The sequence below is a fragment of the Bos indicus x Bos taurus genome, chromosome 15 (assembly GCF_003369695.1).
Source record: "Bos indicus x Bos taurus breed Angus x Brahman F1 hybrid chromosome 15, Bos_hybrid_MaternalHap_v2.0, whole genome shotgun sequence".
NCBI classification, from domain to species: domain Eukaryota; kingdom Metazoa; phylum Chordata; class Mammalia; order Artiodactyla; family Bovidae; genus Bos; species Bos indicus x Bos taurus.
In genome coordinates this window covers 43,382,921-43,405,750 of record NC_040090.1, presented here as the reverse complement: position 1 = coordinate 43,405,750, position 22,830 = coordinate 43,382,921, and the positions used below count along the sequence as shown (strand labels likewise).

The following is a 22,830-nucleotide window of genomic DNA, read 5'->3' as shown; positions in this document are numbered from 1 at the left end:
ACGTTGGGACATTATTTATCATTCTGAACCTTAGTTTCCTAATAATGATAATCTTTGACCAGGGCAGCATGAAGATCAGTTGGTATAAAATATAGACAATAAAGTACACATCTGGTATGTAGTGTATGCTCAAGAGAAAAAAAAAAGCTAAGATCATGCATCCAGTCCCATCACTTCATGGCAAATAGAAGGGGAAAAAGTGGAAACAGTGACAGATTTTAATTTTTTGGGCTCCAAAACCACTGCAGATGGTCACTGCAGCCGTGAAACTAAAAGACACTCCTTGGAAGGAAAGCTATGACAAACCTAGACAGCGTATTAAAAAGCAGAGACACTTTGCCAAAAAGTTCCATATAGTCAAAATTATGGTTTTTCTAGCAGTCATGTATGGATGTGAGAGTTGGACCATAAAGAAGGCTGAGCGCTGAAAAATTTGAAGAACGCTTTCAAATTGTGGTGCTGGAAAAGACTCTTGAGAGTCCCTTGGACTGCAAGGAGATCAAACCAGTTAATCCTAAAGGAAACCAACCCTGGTTATTCATTGGAAGGGCTGTTTCTGAAGCTGAAGCTCCAATACTTTGGCTACCTGATGGGAAGAGCCGACTCATTGGAAGAGACCCTGATGCTGGGAAAGACTGAGGGCAGGAGGAGATGGGCGGATGGGGAGTGGAGGGCAGGGAGCAGAGAATGAGATGGTTAGGTAGCATCACGAATCAGTGGACATGAATTTGAGCAAACTCTGGGAGATGGAGTACTGAGGTGCGTGGTGTGCTGCAGTCCATGGGGACGCAGAGTCGGACACAACATAGTGACTGAGCAACAACAACAGCAAACTGTACTTATTTTTATTAGCCCAGTTAATACTGACAACATTACACAATAATATTGTAAAGCTGGTATAGGATTTCTGATAGCTTCTTGACTGCTTGCCTTTCAGAAAGTAACCAGATCTGGTTAAAAAGTCAAACTACCAGCTGATTCTCTGAGCCTCTGATTTAGCCCTTTTCCTGCCTGGAAACATTGCCATTCACATAATTTTTACTCCAGTGATTCCCAGATCTGCAGACACAAGATAAGCACTCACTTCTCACTGGGCCCTGGGAGTCTCTCCCTGGCTGTACACCCCGGTGAATGGTCAGGTGAGATGGCCAAGTTTTCCCATGTCTTGGAATTGGAAATCAAGACTTTGAAGTTTTTCTCTCATCTTTCCTGAAGACTTGCTAAACATCCAGGCTTCAGGGACTTGTAGAAGCCTCCCAGAGTTGGCCTCTTGGCGAGGGAACGCTCATAACCTTGTTAGGTAACTGGGTGCTGCTGAGTTCAAAGCTCTTTGGCACCAGTTATCTTGTTATCACTGCAAAGGGGTTTAGGCATCCACCTAGCATCTTGTAGACTTTGAGACCTGAAGGATAATGACATGTTGTGAATTTCCAGGGTGTGGTGGGAATGGTGAGGTGGTTTAGCCTGGAGTGTTCCACAGAACATAAAGCAGGATGGCCATGCCTAATGACAACCTTTGACGGGATCGGAATGTGACACAGGTGAGCCAGGCCTCCTGGTGATTGTTATCTACTTTCAAGGTTTACCTGCTCTGAGTTTGTGAAGTTTAGTTGTCTTTTAGGCAAATACATTAATTCACTTAGAGACTTTAAAAATTAAGCCAATTTGCTAAATACTGTGTTATGTGCTATGGGAAATTCTAAGATGAATCATGGTCCCTGCCCTCTAGGAACTCATAGTCTATGGGAGATATGAGACCTATAGATCAGTAACTGAAATAGACTGTGGAAAATGATAATGATTCAAGATAAATATAAATAAACTGTAAAGTAAATTCAGAGGAGGGAGAGTTATTCATTAATCAGTGAACCATCTGGAGTAAAATTTTAGAGCAAGAATTATTTGCATTCAACTTAAAGGATTAGAGATGCAGAGGGCATGCCAGGTGGCAGAAAAGCCTGGGTGTGTATAAGACTGCCACAAGTTTTGTTCAGTGCCCAGAAGAGATCGGACAGATAGAAACTAGATCGTAGGGGTCCTTATGGTCTGTGTAGGAAGTTAGGATCTTGTTCTTTAGGTGGTGAGCATTGCAGCAGTGGGTTCAATCCTTGAGTCAGGAAGATCCCCTGGAGGAGGAAATGGCAACTCACTCCAGTTTTCTGGCCTGGAAAACCCCACAGACAGAGGAGCCTGGGGGCCCACTCCTTGGGATCACAAACATGACTGAAATGACTGAGCACTCACGCACGCATCCTGCATTGCAGGTGAATTCTTTACTGCTGAGCCACCTGGGAAACCTGTGGTCAACTTAGCTAGGTGTTTTAAGTGAAATTAGCACAGCTTTGCAGATAATTATAAAAAAAAAAAGAGGGACAAAGATGGATAAAAAATATTATGAGAAACAAACCCATTAAATTTGGAAGGAGAATGTATAGTTTGCTAAGGCTTCTGGATTTACTCAGGTGGCACCAGTGGTAAAGAACCCTCCTGCCATTGCAGGAGATATAATAAACTCAGGTTTGATTCCTAGGTTGGGAAGATTCCCTGGAAGAGGACATAGCAACCCACTCCCATTCTTGTCTGGAGAATCCCATGGAGAGACGAATCTGGGGGCCTACAGTCCGTAGGGTTGCACAGAGTTGGACACAACAAAACGACTTAGCACGCATGCGTTCAAGGTTTCTTTAACAGTACCACAGACTAGGTGGCTTAAACAACAGACATGTATTGAATCATAATTCTAGAGGCTGGAAGTCCAAGATCAAGGTGTTGGCATTGTTGTTCCTTCTGAGTGGGTGAGAAAGAATCTGTTACACGCCTCTTCTTTAGCTTCTGGTGATTTGCTGGCAGTCTTACCATTCCTTGGGTTGTAGATACAATCAGATGGTGTGTTCCCTGTGTGGGTGCTGTGTTCAAATTCTCCCTTCTATCAGGATATTGGTCATATTAGATTATGGGCCCATTCTCTTCCAGTATGGCTTCATCTTAACTAATTTTATCTGCAACAACCCTATTTCCAAATAAGGTCACATATCATTCCTATAACTTCACATATGACTTCATCTTAACTAATTATATTTGCAACAACCCTATTTCCAAATAATGTCACCCCAGTTCTACTGGGGGTTTGTATGAAAATACAAAAATATGAATTCTGTGGGGACATAATTCCACATGCAACAGGGAAGCTGACCTTTGGGAAACTATTTCAGCAGAGACCATATTATACATGACAGCAGAATCAGAAAGTGGAACTCTGAGGTGGAAGGGAAACAGAAGAGCATGGGACAAACTGAAACAGATGGACCACAAGGGCAGAGGAAATGCTTGTGTTGAGGGCAAAGCAAAAGGGGCATCTGAGCAGTACCATGCGTCCATGCTCAAGTGCAGAGGGTGGACTTCTCTGTACCCTCCTGCCTGGGCCCACACTCTTTTTTGTTTTTGCCTGAACTATATGGCGAGTTGGTTTATTTCTCCAGTTTGCTCATGAAAAGAATTGTCACAGACAGAAAGAAAGCAGGCAGATCAAGCAGCCCTGATTTGTGTTATACTGTAGAAATATAATGAGGAAAAGAGGAAGGAAGTCCTTCTTTGGATGTAACCAGAGCATATGAACTCAGAGAATTTCAGGATTTCTTTTAAAACTCCCTTTTTTTCCCCTCCAAAGAAGATGTATGTGTAGCTTAGAATGAAGAACATTTCCTTTGAGAGAAAGCTTTAAAGATAGTAAGAATCTTAATTAAATAGTCTCTCATATTCAGAAGGGAACAAAATTATAAATGTACATGTAGTTTTCTCAACTGTATGTTCTTTTTAGTGATGTTAATTTTCCCCTAGAGATAACAGTAAAGTTTCTTCCTAATTAGGTAGTATTTTATTAAAGTGAATGAAATTTCATGCTAGTTTGAACACCATTTTCAAGAATTAAATAGTAATCATAGTCTCAGATAAAGGGGGTTTTGCTTTCTTTTATGGAAATTCTTTGTACTGGTCAAAAGCTAGTTTTAGGGCCCTCCCTGGAAGCTTAGTGGTAAAGAATCCACCTGCCAATCCAGGAGACACAGGTTCAATTCCTGGTCCAGGAAGATTCCACATGTCCCAGAGCAACTAAGCCCATTCTGGTGTTTAGTCGTACTAAGCCTATGAGCCACACGTACTGAGCCTGTGCTCTAGAGCCCGGGAACTGCCGCTACTGAGCACACGTGCTGCAGTTACAGAAGCCTGTGCGTCCCAGAGTCCACAGCGAGAGAAGCCACCACAGTGAGAAGCCTGCTCGCTGCAACCAGAGAGTAGGCCCCAAGTCTCAAAACCAGAGAAAAACCCGCGTAGCAACGAAGACCCAGCACAGCCAAAAATAAATAAATGAATAAATAAAATTATTAAAAAAACAATAACTGGTTTTAGTATGAAGGAAACAATGAGTTTACTTGTCAAATGAAGGTGATTCAAATCCTCCAAGATTTTGCCAAGCATGACTATATTATTGATGATTTTACTTATGCCAAGATAGCTATTTTAGGTAAAAATTAGAATAATTTAAACTTTGCAGGAATCTAAGTTTTGCAATTGACTGATTGTTTTAATCAAATAAGTCAAAATCATTTACAGATTCAGCCTTAATTAACCTCTAAGGCTGTAGTATGGTGCTGGGGCATGAGGGCTCAGACTGGAAGCAGAAAGACAAGTTCAAACCTGATTCTGTGATTAAAGAAAAAAGAGCCCCAAAATTATGTAAAATTGGAAATGATGGAGATTAAAGTAACTGCATATAAACCCCCAAAAGTAATAAACGGAAGTGAAAAATATGAATGTACCAACTACCATACAAGATGCTGGAAAGTAATTAAAAAGCTATGATGGAAGAAGACAACAGGACCAGACAGATTTACAACCAAGTTTTTTTTTTTTTCCTTCATTTTTAAAGAATATATAGTACAAATGTTTTATAAACTAGTTTAGGTCATAGACAATGATCACATATGAATGTAGATGCAAAATTTCTAAAATATTAGCAAATAGAATTTATTAATGTATCTAAGTGTAGTAAAATTTATTCCAAGAATGCAAATATCATTCAGTACTGGAAATCTATCAGCATAGTCCATTAATCAACAGATTAAAGAAAAAAATTAACATATCAATTGAAAAGACATTTGAAAATTTAGCAACTATTCCTAAAACAAACAAAACAAAAAACTCTCAATAAAATAAAGATCATTTACCAGAAATGAAAACCAAATATTATCCTAAATGGGAAAATAGTAAAATTATTTCAGTTCAAACCAAAAACTAGACAGAAATGCCTACTCTCACCATTACTGTTTAACATTGACTTGGAGGTTCTTGCAAATATAATAAATAAATAAGATGGTAAAAACAGTGGGAAAGCAGAGAAGAATAATCTCTTTTTCTGGACATATAATTATATACATGAAAAATCCAGGAAGCTGTAATAAAAAACTGTTTAGAATTAATAAGATAATTTGGCTAGGCTTCTAGCTGCAAGATAAATATATAAAAATCAGCAATTTTAATCAATTATAAAAATAAATAGCTACAAATGGGATTGTAAAAGAGTAATTAGTAACAACAAAATTATGAAATAAAAAGAAATTTAACAAGAAAAGTATAGGACTTATAGGAAGCAAATAATTCATTAGAAGTTGTGTGTCTTATGTAGCCAAGACATGGAAGGAACTTAAGTGTCCATTGACAGAGGATGGATAAAGAAGATAAGGTGCACATATACAATGGACTATTACTCAGCCATTAAAAAGAATGAAATAATGCCATTTGCAACAACAGTGTGGACCTGGAGATTGTCATACTGGGTGAAGTAAGCCCGACAGAGAAGGAGAAATTCTGTATGACATCCCTCATAGGTGGACTCTAAAAAGAAATGATAGAAATGAACTTCTTACAAAACAGGAAGAGACTCACAGACTTAGAAAATGAAGTCTCTTATGGTTGCCTAGGGGGTGGGGGAAGAATGGAGGAAACCGATTGGGAGTTTGGAAGGACATGTACACACTGCTGTATTTAAAATGGATAACCAACATGGACCTTCTGCATAGCACGTGGAACTCTGTTCAATGTTGTGTGGCAGGCTGGATAAGAGGGAGAATGGAGACATGTAAATGTATGGCCGAGCCCCTTCGCTGTTCACCCGAAACTATCACAACACGGTTTGTTAATACGCTATACTCCAATACAAAATAAAAAGTTAAAAAAAGTTGTGTGTCTTACAGAGGGACATAAAATAAGATATAAACAAATAGAAATACCATGTTTTTGAAAGGGAAGACAGTCTCCGGCCCTATCAGCCTGAAGGCGCCCGATCTCGTCTGATCTTGAAAGGGAAGACAATTAAAAGGCTAATTCTTCCAAAATTAATATATGAACTTAATGCATTTTTAAAAATGTAATTAGGATTTCAGTGGCATTGGAGTGAGGAGGATTCAATAAAATGATATTAAAGTTTATATAGAAAAATAAATGCCCGAAGATGACCCAGAAAAATATGGTAAAAGGACTGCTGAGAAAGGATTTACAAGATGATAGAACATGCTGCTGCTGCTGCTAAGTCGCTTCAGTCGTGTCCGACTCTGTGCGACTCCAACATACTATAAATTAAATTCTTTATTGGCATAGGAATAGATAGCTAGATCAGTAAGATAGCATAAATACTCTAGAAATAGAACCTGGAATGTATAAGCAGCTTCTGTATTAGAAAGTTGAGAGTTTAGTTCCCTGGGAAAAGGCTTCATTCTATAATGAATGATCTTGGCAAAGCTGGCTATCTATTTGGAAGAAAAATTTGGACCCCCTATCTTATGTATATTTTAAAATAAGGATAGATGTAAAAACTAAATATAAAAAATTAAGCTATAATATCTTGCAAGATACTCTGGGAGGTGACATTCTTAGATTTTCTGAGAGTTGGATGAAGAAAGATCTTTTAAACCAGAAGCTTAACTGTATTTATCTATATAAAAATTCACACTCTTATATGGCAAAGATATCATGGGCAAAGTAAATAGATGGCAAATTTGAAAAGAACAATTATAATGCAAGTGATAGGTAGAAAATTTGTAATGAAAATACACCAAGAACTCTTTAACAATGGCAGGATGAACATGAACTATCCAATTAAAAATGGCCTAGCATATAAATAGGCATTTTTGTGGTAGAACAAATTCAGTTGCCAGTAAACATATGAAAAGGCGCTCAAATTCATTAGAAGTTAGAGAAATGCAAATTAAAGTAACAATGAGGTTATTCATTACCTTTACCTGATTGTTAGAAACAGTAGAGCCAGCTACTGGTGGTGAGATACAGAGAAAAAGGTACTTGCACACTTTGGCAAGGGATATATGAATTATATCAGTCGGTTTGTAAAGAGATCTTCTAAAAAAAAAAAACCATATCTTTTCTTCAATCTAGCAACCCCTCTTAAAGACTTTCTCTTATACAAATGAACTCATTCTGATTTGGAAGGGTTTCTGTAAGACGCTGTGCTTTTTTATTCTCTCTCTCTGTCTTTTTTGGAGGGGGGTGGCTGCAAAATCTTTATTGTTCTCTTTTGGTCCAAGGCTTGGGAGAGGGCTCCAGGGTGGTTAAAAAGCTGCCGAACGGCACAGAGAAGAGCTTCAAGTAGAAGCCCTGATGCCAGAAGGGTTCCTCAAAGGCTGCTGGGCTTTGGAGGCTCCTGTCACGCTTGAGGTGAGCCTTTCGAAAACATACTCACCCAGCTCAGCCTTGGTTGGTCAGATGGTTGCCCATCTTCTTGATGAGTTTCACCTGCTCACCTAGGAAGTGGCTCTCCAGGAAGTCACAGAGGTGGGATCTGCCTGGGCAGAACCCAGGGCATGCATATCCAAAAGGGCCTGGAAAGGTTAAGGTTCTTCTCCCCAAGAATGCGGCTTCCATGGCATCCTGGGTTTTTCCACTCACGTTGCCCATGGCTTCTGCATGTCCTAGAAAATGACGTGGCACCACGCTGGTTTTGCATTTCCAAGAGAGGCTTGGCATCCTTCAGCTTCTCCTCCACCAATTCATGGAAGAAGTGACACACGCTGTCCCGAGCCACATTGTCATCACGGAAATAGAAGCCCAGAGAGAGGTAGGTGTGAAAGGTTGGCAGGTGCATATTGACCCAGGTGGTTGACAGCAGCCTTCATTTTGGTGGAATAATTCTCAGGAATCTGGGAGCTCATGGTTGACTGGTAATGAGTTAAATTCAAAAAATGGTGTTGGCTGGTCCTGGAGGCCAAGGAGAGCTGAGCGGTTGCTTCCCAAGGTTGCGACTGGAAGAAAGTTTGGAGGGGGGCTGAAGGCTGGAGGATGGGGCATTGCTGGGTCTGTTCTAGTAAAACACTGTTGAAGCAAGAGACAGAGCCAGGGACCACCCAGCACACTATAAACTGTAGGATAACATAAAGTGAGAAAAACAAGATGCCAGAAATGTCAGTCAGTCGGTTCAGTCACTCATTTGTGTCCGACTCTTTGTGACCCCATGCACTGCAGCATGCCAGGCTTCTCTGTTCATCACCAACTCCCCAAGCTTGCTCAAACTCATGTCCATCAAGTTGATGACGCCATCCAACCATCTCATCCTCTGTCATCTCCTTCTCCTCCTGCCTTCAATCTTTCCCAGCATCAGGGTCTTTCCTAATGAGTCAGTTCTTCGCACGAGGTGGCCGAAGTGTTGGAGTTTCAGCTTCAGTATCAGTCCTTCCAATGAATATTCAGGACTGGTTTCCTTTAGGTTTGACTGGTTGGATCTCCTTGCAGTCCAAGGGACTCTTAAGAGTCTTCTTCAACTCTACAGTTCAAAAGCATCAATTCTTTGGCACTCAGTTTTCTTTATGGTCCAACTCTCATTATCTATGCATGACTATTGGAAAAAACATATCTTTGACTAGTCGGACCTTTGTTGGCAAAGTAATGTCTCTGCTTTTTAGTGTGTTGTCTAGGTTGGTCATAGCTTTTCTTTCAAGAAGCAAGCATCTTTTAATTTTGTGGCTGTAGCCACCATCTACAGTGATTTTCAAGCCCAAGAAAATAAAGTCTGTCATTGTTTCCCCATCAAAGGAAACTCAAACTCATGTCCATCAAGTTGGTGATGCCATCCAACCACCTCATCCTCTGTCATCCCCTTCTCCTCCTGCCTTAAATCTTTCCCAGCATCAGGGTCTTTTCCAATGAGTCATTTCTTCACATCAGGTGGTTCTTCACATCAGTCAGTTCTTTGCATCATTGTTTCCCTGTCAAAGTCTTCCATTGTTTCCCCATATATTTGCCATGAAGTGATGGGACCTGATGCCATAATCTTAGCATTTTGAATGTTGAGTTTTAAGCCAGCTTTTTCATTCTCCTTTTTCACTTTCATCAAGAGGCTCTAGTTCTTCTTCACTTTCTTCCATTAGGGTGGTGTCATCTGTATATCTGAGGTTACTGATATTTCTCACAGCAATCTTGATTCCAGCTTGTGCTTCATCCAGCCTGCCATTTCACATGATATACTCTGCATATAAGTTAAATGAACAGGGTGACAATATACAGCCTTGATGTACTCCTTTCCCAATTTGGAACCAGTCCATTGTTCAATGTCTAGTTCTAACTGTTGTTTCTTGACCTGCATACAGATTTCTCAGGAGTCAGGTAAGGTGGTCTGATATTCCCATCTCTTCAAGAATTTTCCACAGTTTGTTGTAATCCATACAGTCAAAGGTTTTGGCATAGTCAGTAAAGCAGAAGTAGATGTTTTTCTGGAACTCTCTTGCTTTTTCGATGATCCAGCAGATGTTGGCAATTTGATCTCTGGTTCCTCTGCCTTTTCCAAAACCAGCTTGAACATCTCAAAGTTCATGGTTCATGTATCGTTGAAGCCTGGCTTGGAGAATTTTGAGCATCACCTTGGTAGTGTGTGAGATGAGTGCAATTTTGCAGTAGTTTAAGCATCTTTGGCATTGCCTTTCTTTGGGATTGGAATGAAAACCGACCTTTTCCAGTCCTGTGGCCATTGCTGAGTTTTCCAAATTTGCTGGCATATTAAGTGCAGCACTTTCACAGCATCATCTTTCAGGATTTGAAATAGCTCCACTGGAACTGTATCACCTCTACTAGCTTTGTTCGTAGTGATGCTTCCTAAGGCCCACTTGACTTCGTACTCCAGGATGTATGGCTCTAGGTGAGTGATAACACCATCACAGTTTCTGGGTCACGAAGATCTTTTTTGTATAGTTCTTCTGTGTATTCTTGCCACCTCTTCTTAATATCTTCTGCTTCTTTAGGTCCATACTGTTTCTGGCCTTTATTGGGCCCATCTTTGCACGAAATGTTCCATGCTATCTCTAGCCAGAAATGTAGATAATACAAATCCAATTTCTACAAAAGAAAAAATGAAAAGTTTCCCCCAATGACAATATGAATATGTGACATTATATAAATGTGGAGAAATATATGGACAGATTCATGCTGGGTTACTGACATGAATTTTCTGTGATATTAGGTAGCTGCTGCTGCTAAGTCATTCAGTCGTGTCCGACTCTATGCAACCCCATATATGGCAGCCCACCAGGCTCCCCTGTCCCTGGGATTCTCCAGGCAAGAACACTAGAGTGGGTTGCCATTTCTGTCTCCAATGCATGAAAGGGAAAAGTGAAAATGAAGTCGCTCAGTCATGTCCGACTCTTCGAGACCCCATGGACTGCAGCCTACTAGGCTCCTCCGACCATGGGATTTTCCAGGCAAGAGTACTGGAGTGGGGTGCCATTGCCTTCTCTGGATATTAGGTAGAGAGGGCAGTTAATAAGCAAATATTGCATCAAGAATTTTCTATGGAATATATTTACTTTCTTTCCAGTTAATTTTTTATTTTTCTGAAATTATTTGTATGAAGGTAAATTTTTTCCACTGAGATTTTTTGACAAAGACTCAACTAATTACCTTTTGTTTCCTACTGAGTTTGACTGGTTATAACTTGTTACTATGAGTTTTCTTTTTGGTCATTGCTTTTTGTTTGTTTGGTTGGTCTGGTGTGTGTGTGTGTGTTTGGGGGCCACATAACATGTCTTGTGGGATTAGTTCCCCTACCAGGGATGGAAACTGGTTCCTGAGTCCTAACCACTAGACTACCAGGGAATTTCCAAGGCCATTACTTTTCACAAGTACAATACCCATGGTCAAATGATCAGATTAAAATTTTGTGAAGAAGATTCTACTTTTTCACATAAAATTTTGAGTTCATATTTTATTGTTTTTAATAATACCTAGAAGAAGTGATTCTTTTTTCGTGGGTAGGGGGGGTTTTGGACTTGGCATGTGGGATCTTCCCTAACCAGGGACTGAAACTTTGCCCCCTGTGTTGGGAGCACAGTATCTTAATCACTGGACCACCAGGATATGATTCTTTTAGTCATTTAAAAATCAATAATATATTTTCTTGTTTGAAGTTTTTGGCATTGCAGTGTTTGTTTTGGATAGATAATTTCTGCAAGTAATATTTATTATGAATTGGATGTTAGTGATTTTATATTTCGTCAGATCTAAATACACAATGGGATGGAAATATTTTTGAGGTCAAAAGTTAGGGTCAAAATGCTCTTCTCTGTGCCTGATGTAAACTAAATACTTGGTAATTACTAATCATTATGATTACTTGAAAGTATAAATCAGTCCTACTCTATTTAGCCACTCTATTCTCCACAAGACTTTGTGGTGGAGGTAAGGGAGACAACAGTTTGTGTAGAGCTGGGGCCAGGGGTCAACAAGGTAATCTTACCAAGTGAGACGGGTCAAGCTTAAGATCCAGTGGGGATGGGTAGTGCCAAACTGGTCGAGGCCTGCTCAGGCTAAAGGGCCATTTGCTACTCAGCTCTAGCTAACTGTGGGTCATGGGTTGCCATAACCTTAGATTTTCAACAATCTGAAAGTCCACATTTTCAGGTGAAATGTGATATTTAAGCATTGGTAGATAATCTGAATTTTATAGAACCAGTGTGGGTCACATTATGCAGTTTCAGCAGAACATGCATGTTGTGTACCGCTTTAAAAAAAAAATTATTATGTATTTATTTGGCTGCAACGGGTCTTAGCTGCCTCATGTGGAACCTTTCGTTGCGGGCACCGGCTCTCTAGTTGGGGCCTGTGGGCTCCATCGTTGTGGCTCACAGGCTTAGTTGCTCTACAGCATGTGGGATCTTAGTTCTCCCAAGCAGGATTTGAACCTGTGTCCCCTGCATTGCAAGGTGGATTCTTAACCACTGGATCACCAGGGAACTCCCTGCATACAACTTTTTGATTTCAGTGTGGCTCAGCCCAGGGTGTCCTCGTGTTCCCAGTGTTGGAAAATGAGATGTATTGGGAAAAGTCAGCCTCTGTCGGAAAAGTCCTTCCTGCCAAGGAAGTTCAGCTGTAACCTCAGGATCAGATAAGGCAAGTGTGTCCTTGGTCCAGGTCTGAAGGATGGAGATGAAGTGAAGTGTGCTGGTGAGGAATTTGTCTAGCCTCATCCCATTATTTCAGGGCAAGCCTTGAAATAATAGCATGGGATGTTGGCTCTTTGGCAGCAGGTGGCAGCATTAGAACAGAGATCGGCCATGTTAGACCCCATGATAGTCTCAATTCCTTCCTATTTGTATACGAAGAAAGGAAGAAATAGATTACCCCAGATCAGCTTTAGAGGAAACAAAGTTATTTGCCATATGTTTTCAATTAAAAAAAAAAAAAAAAGGATTTAAGCTCCTACTAAGTGCCAGTCCCTGTGCTTGCATTTTCTCAACAGTCATCTTGTTTAAACCTCACAAGCTGTCCTGCAGGCAACTATTAATATTTCTCGCATCTTAAAGATGGGGAAATTGAGTTTTAGAAAGTTAAAGGATCTGAAAGGTGTACTGTTTCTAAGAGGCAAAGTTGGATCTGAAACTACTAGAACTTTGACTCTTCATGGAATCACACCTGTCCCTACCAGCCTTACAGTCATGTTGCTGTCTCAAGTCCGTTGATATTTTGCCTGATTGATGTTCTTGAGAAACTCAGGCTGTATTCTGGGACAGAGAAAGCCAGCATGGCAGACGACATTTGCCCCAGAGCTGTTGATTGAGAGAAGATGGATGCTATTATGGAAAAACACCAGTTTTACAGTCTGGAGGATGGATGTAGAAATTTGATGTGTTTGTTCATTTTTTATGTAACAATTCCTGTGACAAGAACAGATTACCTTTTCCCTTTCTTATTATCTAAAGCATTGACATAGAAAATAAACTATCTAAGAAACAATATTTCTTATGACAAATACGAGGCACTGGCTATCATTCCAGCCATTTGGTAATTAAAACTGGAGGATGTTGCAGTACAGACCTACCCCTGGCTATTTTGTACAGTATCAGATTGTTTGATTAAAATTATTCATCTCCTGATTTTTTTATAAATGGCTTAAATCTGTTAAACAATTTGCTAAATAATTTAGATCATCTAACAAAGTTCAGAATTTTTTATGGCTAAGGCAGTTTTGGGTAGAGAACAGATTCTACACTGTCCCTTTCTTCCTGTATGACCTTGTGCAAGTAACTCATGCTTCACTGATAAAGCAGGGGATGGATTGAATGACATCACAGGCTTCTTCCTGCTCTGCTAGTCTATGACTTTCTGAAGTCCCCATGGATTTGTGTGGGAACAGAACTAAGTCCGCTTTCTTGCAAAGGAGCTCCAGAGGTGGGAACAGGATTAGATAAGCCCTTCTACCTTCAGAGGAATGATCTCAAGTCACTGGCTAGTTAGGAACCAATGCAAAGGAATAGTATTAATGGTATTTAAAGAGCACAAGCTTGAAGTCAGACAGTCCATACCCAAATCCTGATCCACTGGTGACTAGCTAGGTGCTTAATCTTGGATAAAATCTGAATCTTGATTTTCTTAGCAAATAGCTGAAGATTTCCTACGAATTTTTAAAAATAACTTTTATTGGAGTGTAGTTGATTTACAATGTGTTACTTTCTGCTGTACAGCAAAGTAAATTGGTTATACATATACATATATCCACTCCTTTTTAGATTCTTAACCCTTGTAGGTCATTACAGAATGTTGAGTAAAGTGCCCTGTGCTATACAGTAGGTCTTTATTAGTTATCTGTTTTATATATATTAGTGTGTATATATCAATCCCAATCTCCCAATTTATCCCTCCCCCCTTTCCTTCCTGGTAGCTTTAAGTTTGGGGGCTTCCCAGGTGGCATTAGTGGTAAAGAACCTGCCTGCCAATGCAGGAGATGTAAAAGACATGGATTCAATCTCTGGGTTGGGAAGATCCCCTGGAGGAGGGCATAGCAACCTGCTCCAGGATTCTTGATGGGAGAATCCCATGGACAGAGAAGCCTGGTAGGCTATATAGTCCATAAGGTCACAAAGAGTCAGACACAACTGAAGCGACTTAGCATGCACATAGCTTTAAGTTTGTTTTCTCTATTTGTGACTCTATTTCTGTTTTGCAAAAAAGTTCATTTGTACTATTATTTTTAGATTCCACATTTAAGTGATATTTGTCTTTGTCTGACTTACTTCATTCAATATGACAATGTCTAAGTCCAACTGTTGCTGAAAATGACATTATTTTCTCTTTTTTTATGACTAATATTCCGTTGTACATGTGTACCATGTCTTCTTTATCCATTCCTCTGTCAATGGATATTTAGGTTGTTTCCATATCTTAGTTATTAGAAGTAGTGCTGCAGTGAACACTGGGTGTGTGTATCTTTTTGGATTAAGGTTTTCTCTGAGAATATGCCCTGGACTGGGATTGCTGGGTCATATGGAAACAGTGTCAGACTATTTTTTTGGGCTCCAAAATCACTGCAGATGGTGACTGCAGCCATGAAATTAAAAGACGCTTACTCCTTGGAAGAAAAATTATGACTAACCTAGATAGCGTATTGAAAAGCAGAGACATTACTTTGCCAACAAAGGTTCGTCTAGTCAAGGCTATGGTTTTTCCTATGGTCATGTATGGATGTGAGAGTTGGACTGTGAAAAGAGCTGAGTGCCAAAGAATTGATGCTTTTGAACTGTGGTGTTGGAGAAGACTCTTGAGAGTTCCCTGGACTGCGAGGAGATCCAACCAGTCCATTCTGAAGGAGATCAGCCCTGGGTGTTCTTTGGAATGATGCTAAAGCTGAAACTCCAGTACTTTGGCCACCTCATGTGAAGAGTTGACTCATTGGAAAAGACTCTGATGCTGGGAGGGATTGGGGGCAGGAGGAGAAGGGGACGACAGAGGATGAGATGGCTGGATGGCATCACTGACTCGATGGACGTGAGTCTGAGTGAACTCCGGGAGCTGGTGATGGACAGGGAGGCCTGGTGTGCTGCAGTTCATGGGGTCTCAAAGAGTCGGACATGGCTGAGTGACTGAACTGAACTGAACTGATGGTAGTTGAAGTTTTCCAAAGGGCCCTCCATACTCTTCTCCATAGTGACTGTACCACCTTACATTCCCACCTGCAGTGTTAGGAGAGTTTCCTTTTCTCCATATTTCCAGCATTTGTTGTTTGTAGACTTTTCGATGAGGCTCATTCTGGTCAGTATGAGGTGATACCTCTGTAGTTTTGGTTTGCATTTCTCTAATTATTAGTGATGCTGAGCATCTTTTCATGTGCATTTTGGCCACCTGAATGTCTTCTTTGGAGAAATGTCTATTTAGAGCTTCCACCTATTTTTTGTTTGGGTTGTTCGCCTTTTTTTTTTTTTTTTTATTGAGCTGCATTAACTGTTTGTATTGCTGTTGGTTTTAAATAAGTTGGAATTTATAATGTGACATGGCAGTCATTCAATAAATGGTAACATTTTTCATTAGCAGTTGTTTTTGGTTAAATTATATCACCTGAATATTCATATGTTGAAATGCTAGCTTTCAGGACTTCAGAATGTGACCTTATTTGGAGATATAGTCTTTTCAGAAGTAATCAAGTTAAAACTGAGGTCAGTAAGATGGACCCTAATCCAACAGGATTGGTATCCTTATAAAAAGGGGGAATTTAGTTACAGAGACATGCATTGAGGATGGGTGATATACAGACGCATCTATGCCTAGAAGAGAGTTGTAGAACTGATCCTTCCCTCACAGACCTCAGAAGACTGGTTCAATGCACGATACTGGATGCTTGGGGCTGGTGCACTGGGACGACCCAGAGGGATGGTACAGGGAGGGAGGAGGGAGGAGGGTTCAGGATGGGGAACACGTGTATACCTGTGGCAGATTCATGTTGATATATGGCTAAACCAATACAATATTGTAAAGTTAAAAAATAAAATTAAATTTAAAAAAAAAGGAAGCCAAAAAAAATAAAATAAAATTTCACAGCTGATTAGGAAAAAAAAAAAAAAAAGAAACCACCCTGTTGACACCTTGATCTTGGACTTCCAGCCTCTAGAAATAAGAGCCAATAAATCACTGCTGTTTAAGTCTTTCAGTCTGTGGTGTTTGTTAAGCAGCCCTAGTACACAAATATAGTTATTTTCACTCAAATTGGCATTCCAGTACCATCTTCCCCCATTCTGAATGCACCTTGCATCACCCCTATACAAGAACAAATATTTTTGTTGTGGCTTTATGTTCATGGCCTCAGCTGTTCCTAAGTGGTCAGCCAATCTTCAGGATCATATTGAAATAGTTCACATTTATTGGTACTTTTTAAGTACTTTATATGCATTCCATCATCACATAAACCTTCACAACTCTCTGAGAAAGATATTATTTCCACCATTTTACACATTGGAAATGGATATGTTAAGTAAATTATCCCAAAGTCATACATCTGAAGAGTCATAGAGCCAGGGTTTGGATAGACCAGGACACTCTGACCCCAGAGTCCTTGCCCTTAAAACTTAAGGGCATGTTAACTGCCATGCAGTGAAGCCTGGAGATGACAAGGCTTAAAATAAATGTGAATGGCTACCTTTCATCAGCAGGACCCCTGGAAGCAGAACAGAATAGAGAGCTCTGTGTCCTCAGCATCAGCCTCTGAGGATCTCTCTCATCATATCTTTGGAACATGCTAGATACTGTGGTGCCCACTGCCAGGAAATCATCAAATCTGCTTAGCGGCTATGTTGACCAGAGCCCATGGCTGTAACTTTCATTTTAGGCCCAGATCCCTCATCTTTCAGCCCTCCCAAAGCTGCCATTGATGAACTTTTTGGACTTTTGCCCAAAGATCTTTTGTAGAAAACCGCTATGGAGAGGCAGAATGCCATAGTGGTTAAGAGTTGAGGTTCTGGTATCAAATACCTGGGTTTGGACTCTGGCTCTGTTAATTATAGCCTGGGTAAGCTTAGGCGATTCATTTAGCCTTAAATCTTCACCTATAAAATGGGGATGACAATAGTACTTATCTCACAGGGTTGTTGTTGGGGGTATTATTGATACATAAGCACATCTTAGACCAACACATGCTGACCAACACACTTAATACATCTTGGCTATTATTACACAGTTTCAATGGAATGGGGTGGAGGACTATAATGGTAACTGCCTCAGAATGCATCTATTTCAGAAGGATTGGTTATACCCAGTCTATCATAATGCATATATAAAATTTCAATATCTTGCCATCCATATTGCAATAAAAATACAGAGCTTCCTGTGTATATAACTTCTTTTAGGAATTTTGCAATTTGGTAGAAAATGTCCATGACACGTAATAAATATTTGTTTGATGAATGAATGACACGTGAGGCCCTGGAATTGCAGGAGGGAGGGGAACACAGAGAGATGCCTGGGTAGCTATGATATGAGTTAGAGTCAGATGTCCAAATCCTCAGTTCTAGAGGATGAGGTGAATTCTTATTCACCCAAGACAGCAGGTAGAGAAGTGGACATCTCAAGAATCTTAGCGACTGTTGGTGGTGAAGATGCTGGGGCTAAGGCTGGGCTGAGCTGGAGGAAGCAGGGCTGAGAGGAGCAGTGAAAAGAGGGAGGAGCCGTGGCCACTGGGTTCCTTCCAAGTGGGAACTGAAGAGAAATCCGCGGACCAGGACATCAGCCTATTAGACAGAAAGACTGATGCTCTGTAGGAAGTGGAGGAGGCCCTGTCACTCTCGGGGTCTTTGGAGACAGGCCTGGGGGCAACAGAAGCACTTCAGACCCTGATGGCCATGTGAGTCAAGCCTGCCTCCTGTGTACTGAGCACAGGTATTCATTGCTGGCAACTAGAAGGGGTCGGACACCCAGGCTGAGAGAAAGTGCCAAAAACTGGCCTCCAGCTTACAAGTTGTAAGACATGGAAGCTATAGCTGATCCCAGTGAGAACGGGCCGTCCCACTCACCCTGAAACTTGAGTTGTGAACCTTTTGCCTCCTAGAACTTGTGAAATGAAATTGATTGATGGCTTTCTAGAAGAAACGGAAAGATTTGCATTGTGTTTGTCAGTTGTGTTAAGTGTAAGTTTTTATAATCTTTTTTGGAGAGTAATGTTGCAATATTGTCAAAATTTAAAGGATGTTCATTTCAATGTTGCTTGTAGCAGTGAAAAAGGGAAATGCTGTAAATGCCATTAACAGAGGACTGGTTAAATAAATAATCATATCTCTGTACTATGGAATAATATGCATTAATCAAAGATGATAATGTAAACACTTATGCACAGATGTGGAAAGATGATCACATTATATTAAATAAAAAATGTTTCAGAAGAGTAAATCAGTGTTATCTAGTATGTGTAAAAAAAAGAGAGAATTATATGCATAAAATATATATGTTGAGCAATACATGGAACACATTTCAAAGGACGCAAGCCAAATGAACAGTGGCTAATTCTAGAAAAAGGGCTTTATGAGAGATGGAAGGGAGAGGAAAAGAACAGAGAATTTCACTTCATCCTTGATTTCTGTACTCTGTGCTTGTATTGTTTTATTTTACAATGAGTATTTATTGCATGCTATTTTTAAAACAATGTAAAAAGGAACCTCAAAATAAAACCAAAGTCTGTTATATTAGTATCTGGGGTTTTACATATTCTTGGTTGTCTTCAGGTTTGGAACAAGTTGCTTGTTTTGATTAAATGATATTATGTGGCTTTTTGATGATGCCAGGATTCTATGGAGATGCTGCAGTGGGGTTGGAATCATCAGGAGGTTACCAAGGCCATCCTAGGGGACTGCCTGGGGCATTGTGGGCAGGAGAGAGGCATCCTCTAGGGTTTGAAGGCCATTCGTTGGGCACTGTGCAGGCCATGAAATGGGCATTTGTAGGGCTGTAGGCATTGTGCTTAGCACCATGGTGCACCATGTTCGGCAGAGCATGGCATAGAAGCCTTGAATAGTTATTCCACTGGGATGGCTGAGGTCCTCTTAAATGTTGCTCAGGCTGCAGCACATTATACCTCGTTTTTATTGTTTATTCACTAAGTCCTGTCTGACTCTTCTGTGACCGTATGGACTGTAGCCCGCCAGGCTCTTCCTTCCATGGGATTTCCCAGGCAAGCCTACTGGCGTCCGTTGCCATTTCCTTCTCCAGGGGATCTTCTTGACCCAGGGATCGAACCTGAATCACTTGCACTGCAGGAAAATTCTTTACCACTGAGTGACAGGACAATCACTGCAAGGAGCACTTGACTAGGTTACATGAAGCTTTAGATGGAATCCTTTTATTTATTTTTAGCTGTGCTGGTCTTCACTGCTGCACGTATGCTTGCTCTAGTTGGGGCTAGTCTTCATTGCAGTGCGCGGGCTTCTCATTGTGGTGGCTTCTCTTGTTGCAGAGCATAGGCTCTAAGGCATGCCACCTCAGTTGTGGCGCAGGGGCATTTGTGGTTCTGCAGCATGTAGGATCTTCCTAGACCAGGGATCAAACCTGTGTCTCCTGCACTGGCAGGTGGATTCTTACCCATGGGACCACCAGGGCAGTCCCTAGAGGGAAGCGTTTGTGTGCCCCCGTCTTGGACACTCTATAGCACTCTTACTGGAATGTGACTTTCAGTGTCACAGTTGGCACCGTGCAGAACTCTGAACTGATCCTTAGGAAGAGCACCTTCCTGAGCACTTTCATGACCCTGATCGTGGATAGAACTGGGTAGCTGCAGAGTTTGATTCTTGCATCCGGCATCTCTCAATAGTCCTTTGAGAAACAGAGCCTGTGCTGTGGAGGAATCTCAGCTACAAGTCCACCAGGGAAACACGTCTTTCCCACCAGGGCTCCTTGAGCTGACTGTAGCAGTGAGAAAGGCAGGCCAGAGACTGGGGAAGGGCGGGGAACCATTACACTCCCCACCTTCTCTGGCTTTTGGAAAGGTTGCAAGGGTTTGAAAGGATCAGTTTGCCATGTGAAACTCCAGATCAACAGAAGCCCCTGTCAATAGTACAAAGAAAGCAAACATTCCCAAAGTGCCTGAAAGGGCAGTGAAGCTCTGAGAGCGGCCCTGTGTAAAATTCACTTAACATACAATGAGTGAGTCTCCATTTTAAAGTGTAAATTCAGTGGCACTTAGGAATTCACTAGTTGTACCACCAGGCACTCTGCTGCTTAGTAGTGACCACTGCCTGGGGGTGTGTCTGAAGGCCCCACTTTCATGGGTGGCCTTAGTGCCCATCACTTCCTACATAAAAGACAGTAAAGCCAAATCAAGTATCTCAAGTAACCCCCACCGCCCCTGCCCACCCCCATTCCCCCACCACCCCTGCCCCCCTCATCCCCCCACCCCTCCACCCCTTCCTGCAGGCTCTTTATGAGAGTTTCTGTACCCTCAATGCCAAGAACAAGGCCAGCTGAGTTGGGAAGTTAGTGACTGGCTGGGTCACCAGCTAAGAGATGATTCCATGGATTTCAGATTCACAGAAACTCAGTTTTTCCTAAGCAACCTAGAAATGACCATATTTCACAGACCTGTAGGGTCACTTGAGAATGATCAAATAGAATACTGTGTCTTTTGAATTCAGGGCACCCAATGGAGGGGTGGACTTTACCCCTTGCAACACCAAAATGCTTTGGGGTCATTTTGGATCATCTTGGGTATCTTCATCTACCATGATTGAGAAACACAGATGTCTGTGCTTGGGAACTCTTAACTAAGGAGAGACTCAAATCTTTTCCCAGATCTTTTGATTTGAGTTGAGAAGAAAATGTTGGTCCATCATGGAATGTTGGCCCATATTCTACTTGATTCAGGTAGCTGACTGTACTCCACATATGCTGAGTGGGTTTTCATTTCCTTAGTCTTGTCTCCTTGAATTCTCTTTCCCAGTAGCTTTTTAAAATGAAGGTAAAATTCACATAACATACAATGAATGCGTCTCCATCTTAAAGTGTAAATTCAGTGGCACTAGGAATTCACTAGTTGTACCACCATCATCTCCATCTAGTTCCAAGACATTTTCATCATCCCCAAGGAAACCCTGTATTCATGAATTACCCACCATTCCCTTCTCCCCCAGCACCTGGCAACCACTGGGTTTCTCTGTCAATAGATTTACTTGTTCTGGATGTTTATATAAAAGGAGTCATACAATATGTGACATTTTGTGCCTGGCTTCTTTTACTTAGTGCAATAATTGAGGCTCATCTACGTTGTCCTAATAACTTTGTTAGGGACAATGTGAGGTATGAAAAGAATTTAGCTTTAAGGTTCAGACAGACCTGGGCTTTAGTTTTGGCTCAGTCATTTCATAGCTGCGTGTCCTGGGAAAGCTATTTACTCTTTCTGAGCCTCATTCATGAAATGAGAATAATAATCCCTACCTGAATTACAGTTGTGAGGATTGAGAGAAAATATGTATGAAATGACCCGGCCTTGTACCTGGACACTCTCTAATTATTAGAAGAAAAGAAATTACCTTACATGTGAGTGTGTGTGGTGCCTGACACACTAATTCTTTCCATTGCCCCCTCGTTTATGCTCCCCCTTACATGGCAGCAGCTTTTCTCAGATGCCTTACAACCTTCCTTCCTTTTATCTAAATAATTTACTTTGATTTGAGCATTCACTTACTTGTTCCTTTGTCAAGTAGGGTCTTTTTTTTTCTTTTTTCTATGACCAGACTGCATGTTTTCTTGAGGTCAGAAGTAGTTTTCTTCTTCTAGCAAACACATGGTCTAGATTTTCCAGACCAAGCCCATCTTTAAATATTCTGCTATGTAGACCCCATAAACACTGGGATATCATGGAAAATCCAGTTTGGCGTCCAAGCCACGTGTCCCAGATTGCTCTGGTATGTAGAATTGGCACAATCCTCTTCAGCCTCTGTTTGTACAATACAGTCCCTTAAAAAAAAAAAACAAAAACTGAGATATAATTGATATATAACATTATAGTCGTTCCAGGTGGTGAGCCCTCTCAATGTTTGATGAAAGTATCAGTTGCTCAGAAATACCACATGGGTCCCCCATTGCCCACGTAGAAATGGAATGGGCGGCAGGTGAGCCTCCGTCCTAATTATCTGGCTGTAATTGAAAGGTGCAAGCTGGCATTCTCCAGAAGGAGCATCTCCAAAAGCACTTGCTGCAGAAACTAAAGTCCAAATTAAAATTGATTCACATCCTCATAGAAGCATCAGCTATTAGAGAGTAGGTTCTGAAATGGCATGCATTACCAGAGAATGAGGTCAGGGGTGGGCAGGAAAAGGTTTTTCAGAGTTTCAGCGTAAGTTAGACCCAGATCTGAATTTATATGTTGGGTTTTTATTACGTATAAAATGTAAAACAACCACAGTGTTCATTTAATGTTGTTGACTCTTTTTTTTTTTTTTTTTTTAAATAGGAAGTTGGTACTGAGAGAAAGAATCAAACAGAAACCAAGAATAAGAAGCATTTATGAAGGTGACAAATTTCTGGAGCAGCTTTTTA

The 22,830-nt window shown here is 40.9% G+C and overlaps 1 pseudogene; it reads right to left on the bottom strand.

Annotated features, from left to right (window-relative positions):
• Nucleotides 1-7,649: 7,649 nt before the first annotated feature.
• LOC113905042 lies at nt 7,650-8,216 on the bottom strand (annotated as a pseudogene).
• Between the last annotated feature and the right edge of the window lie 14,614 nt (nt 8,217-22,830).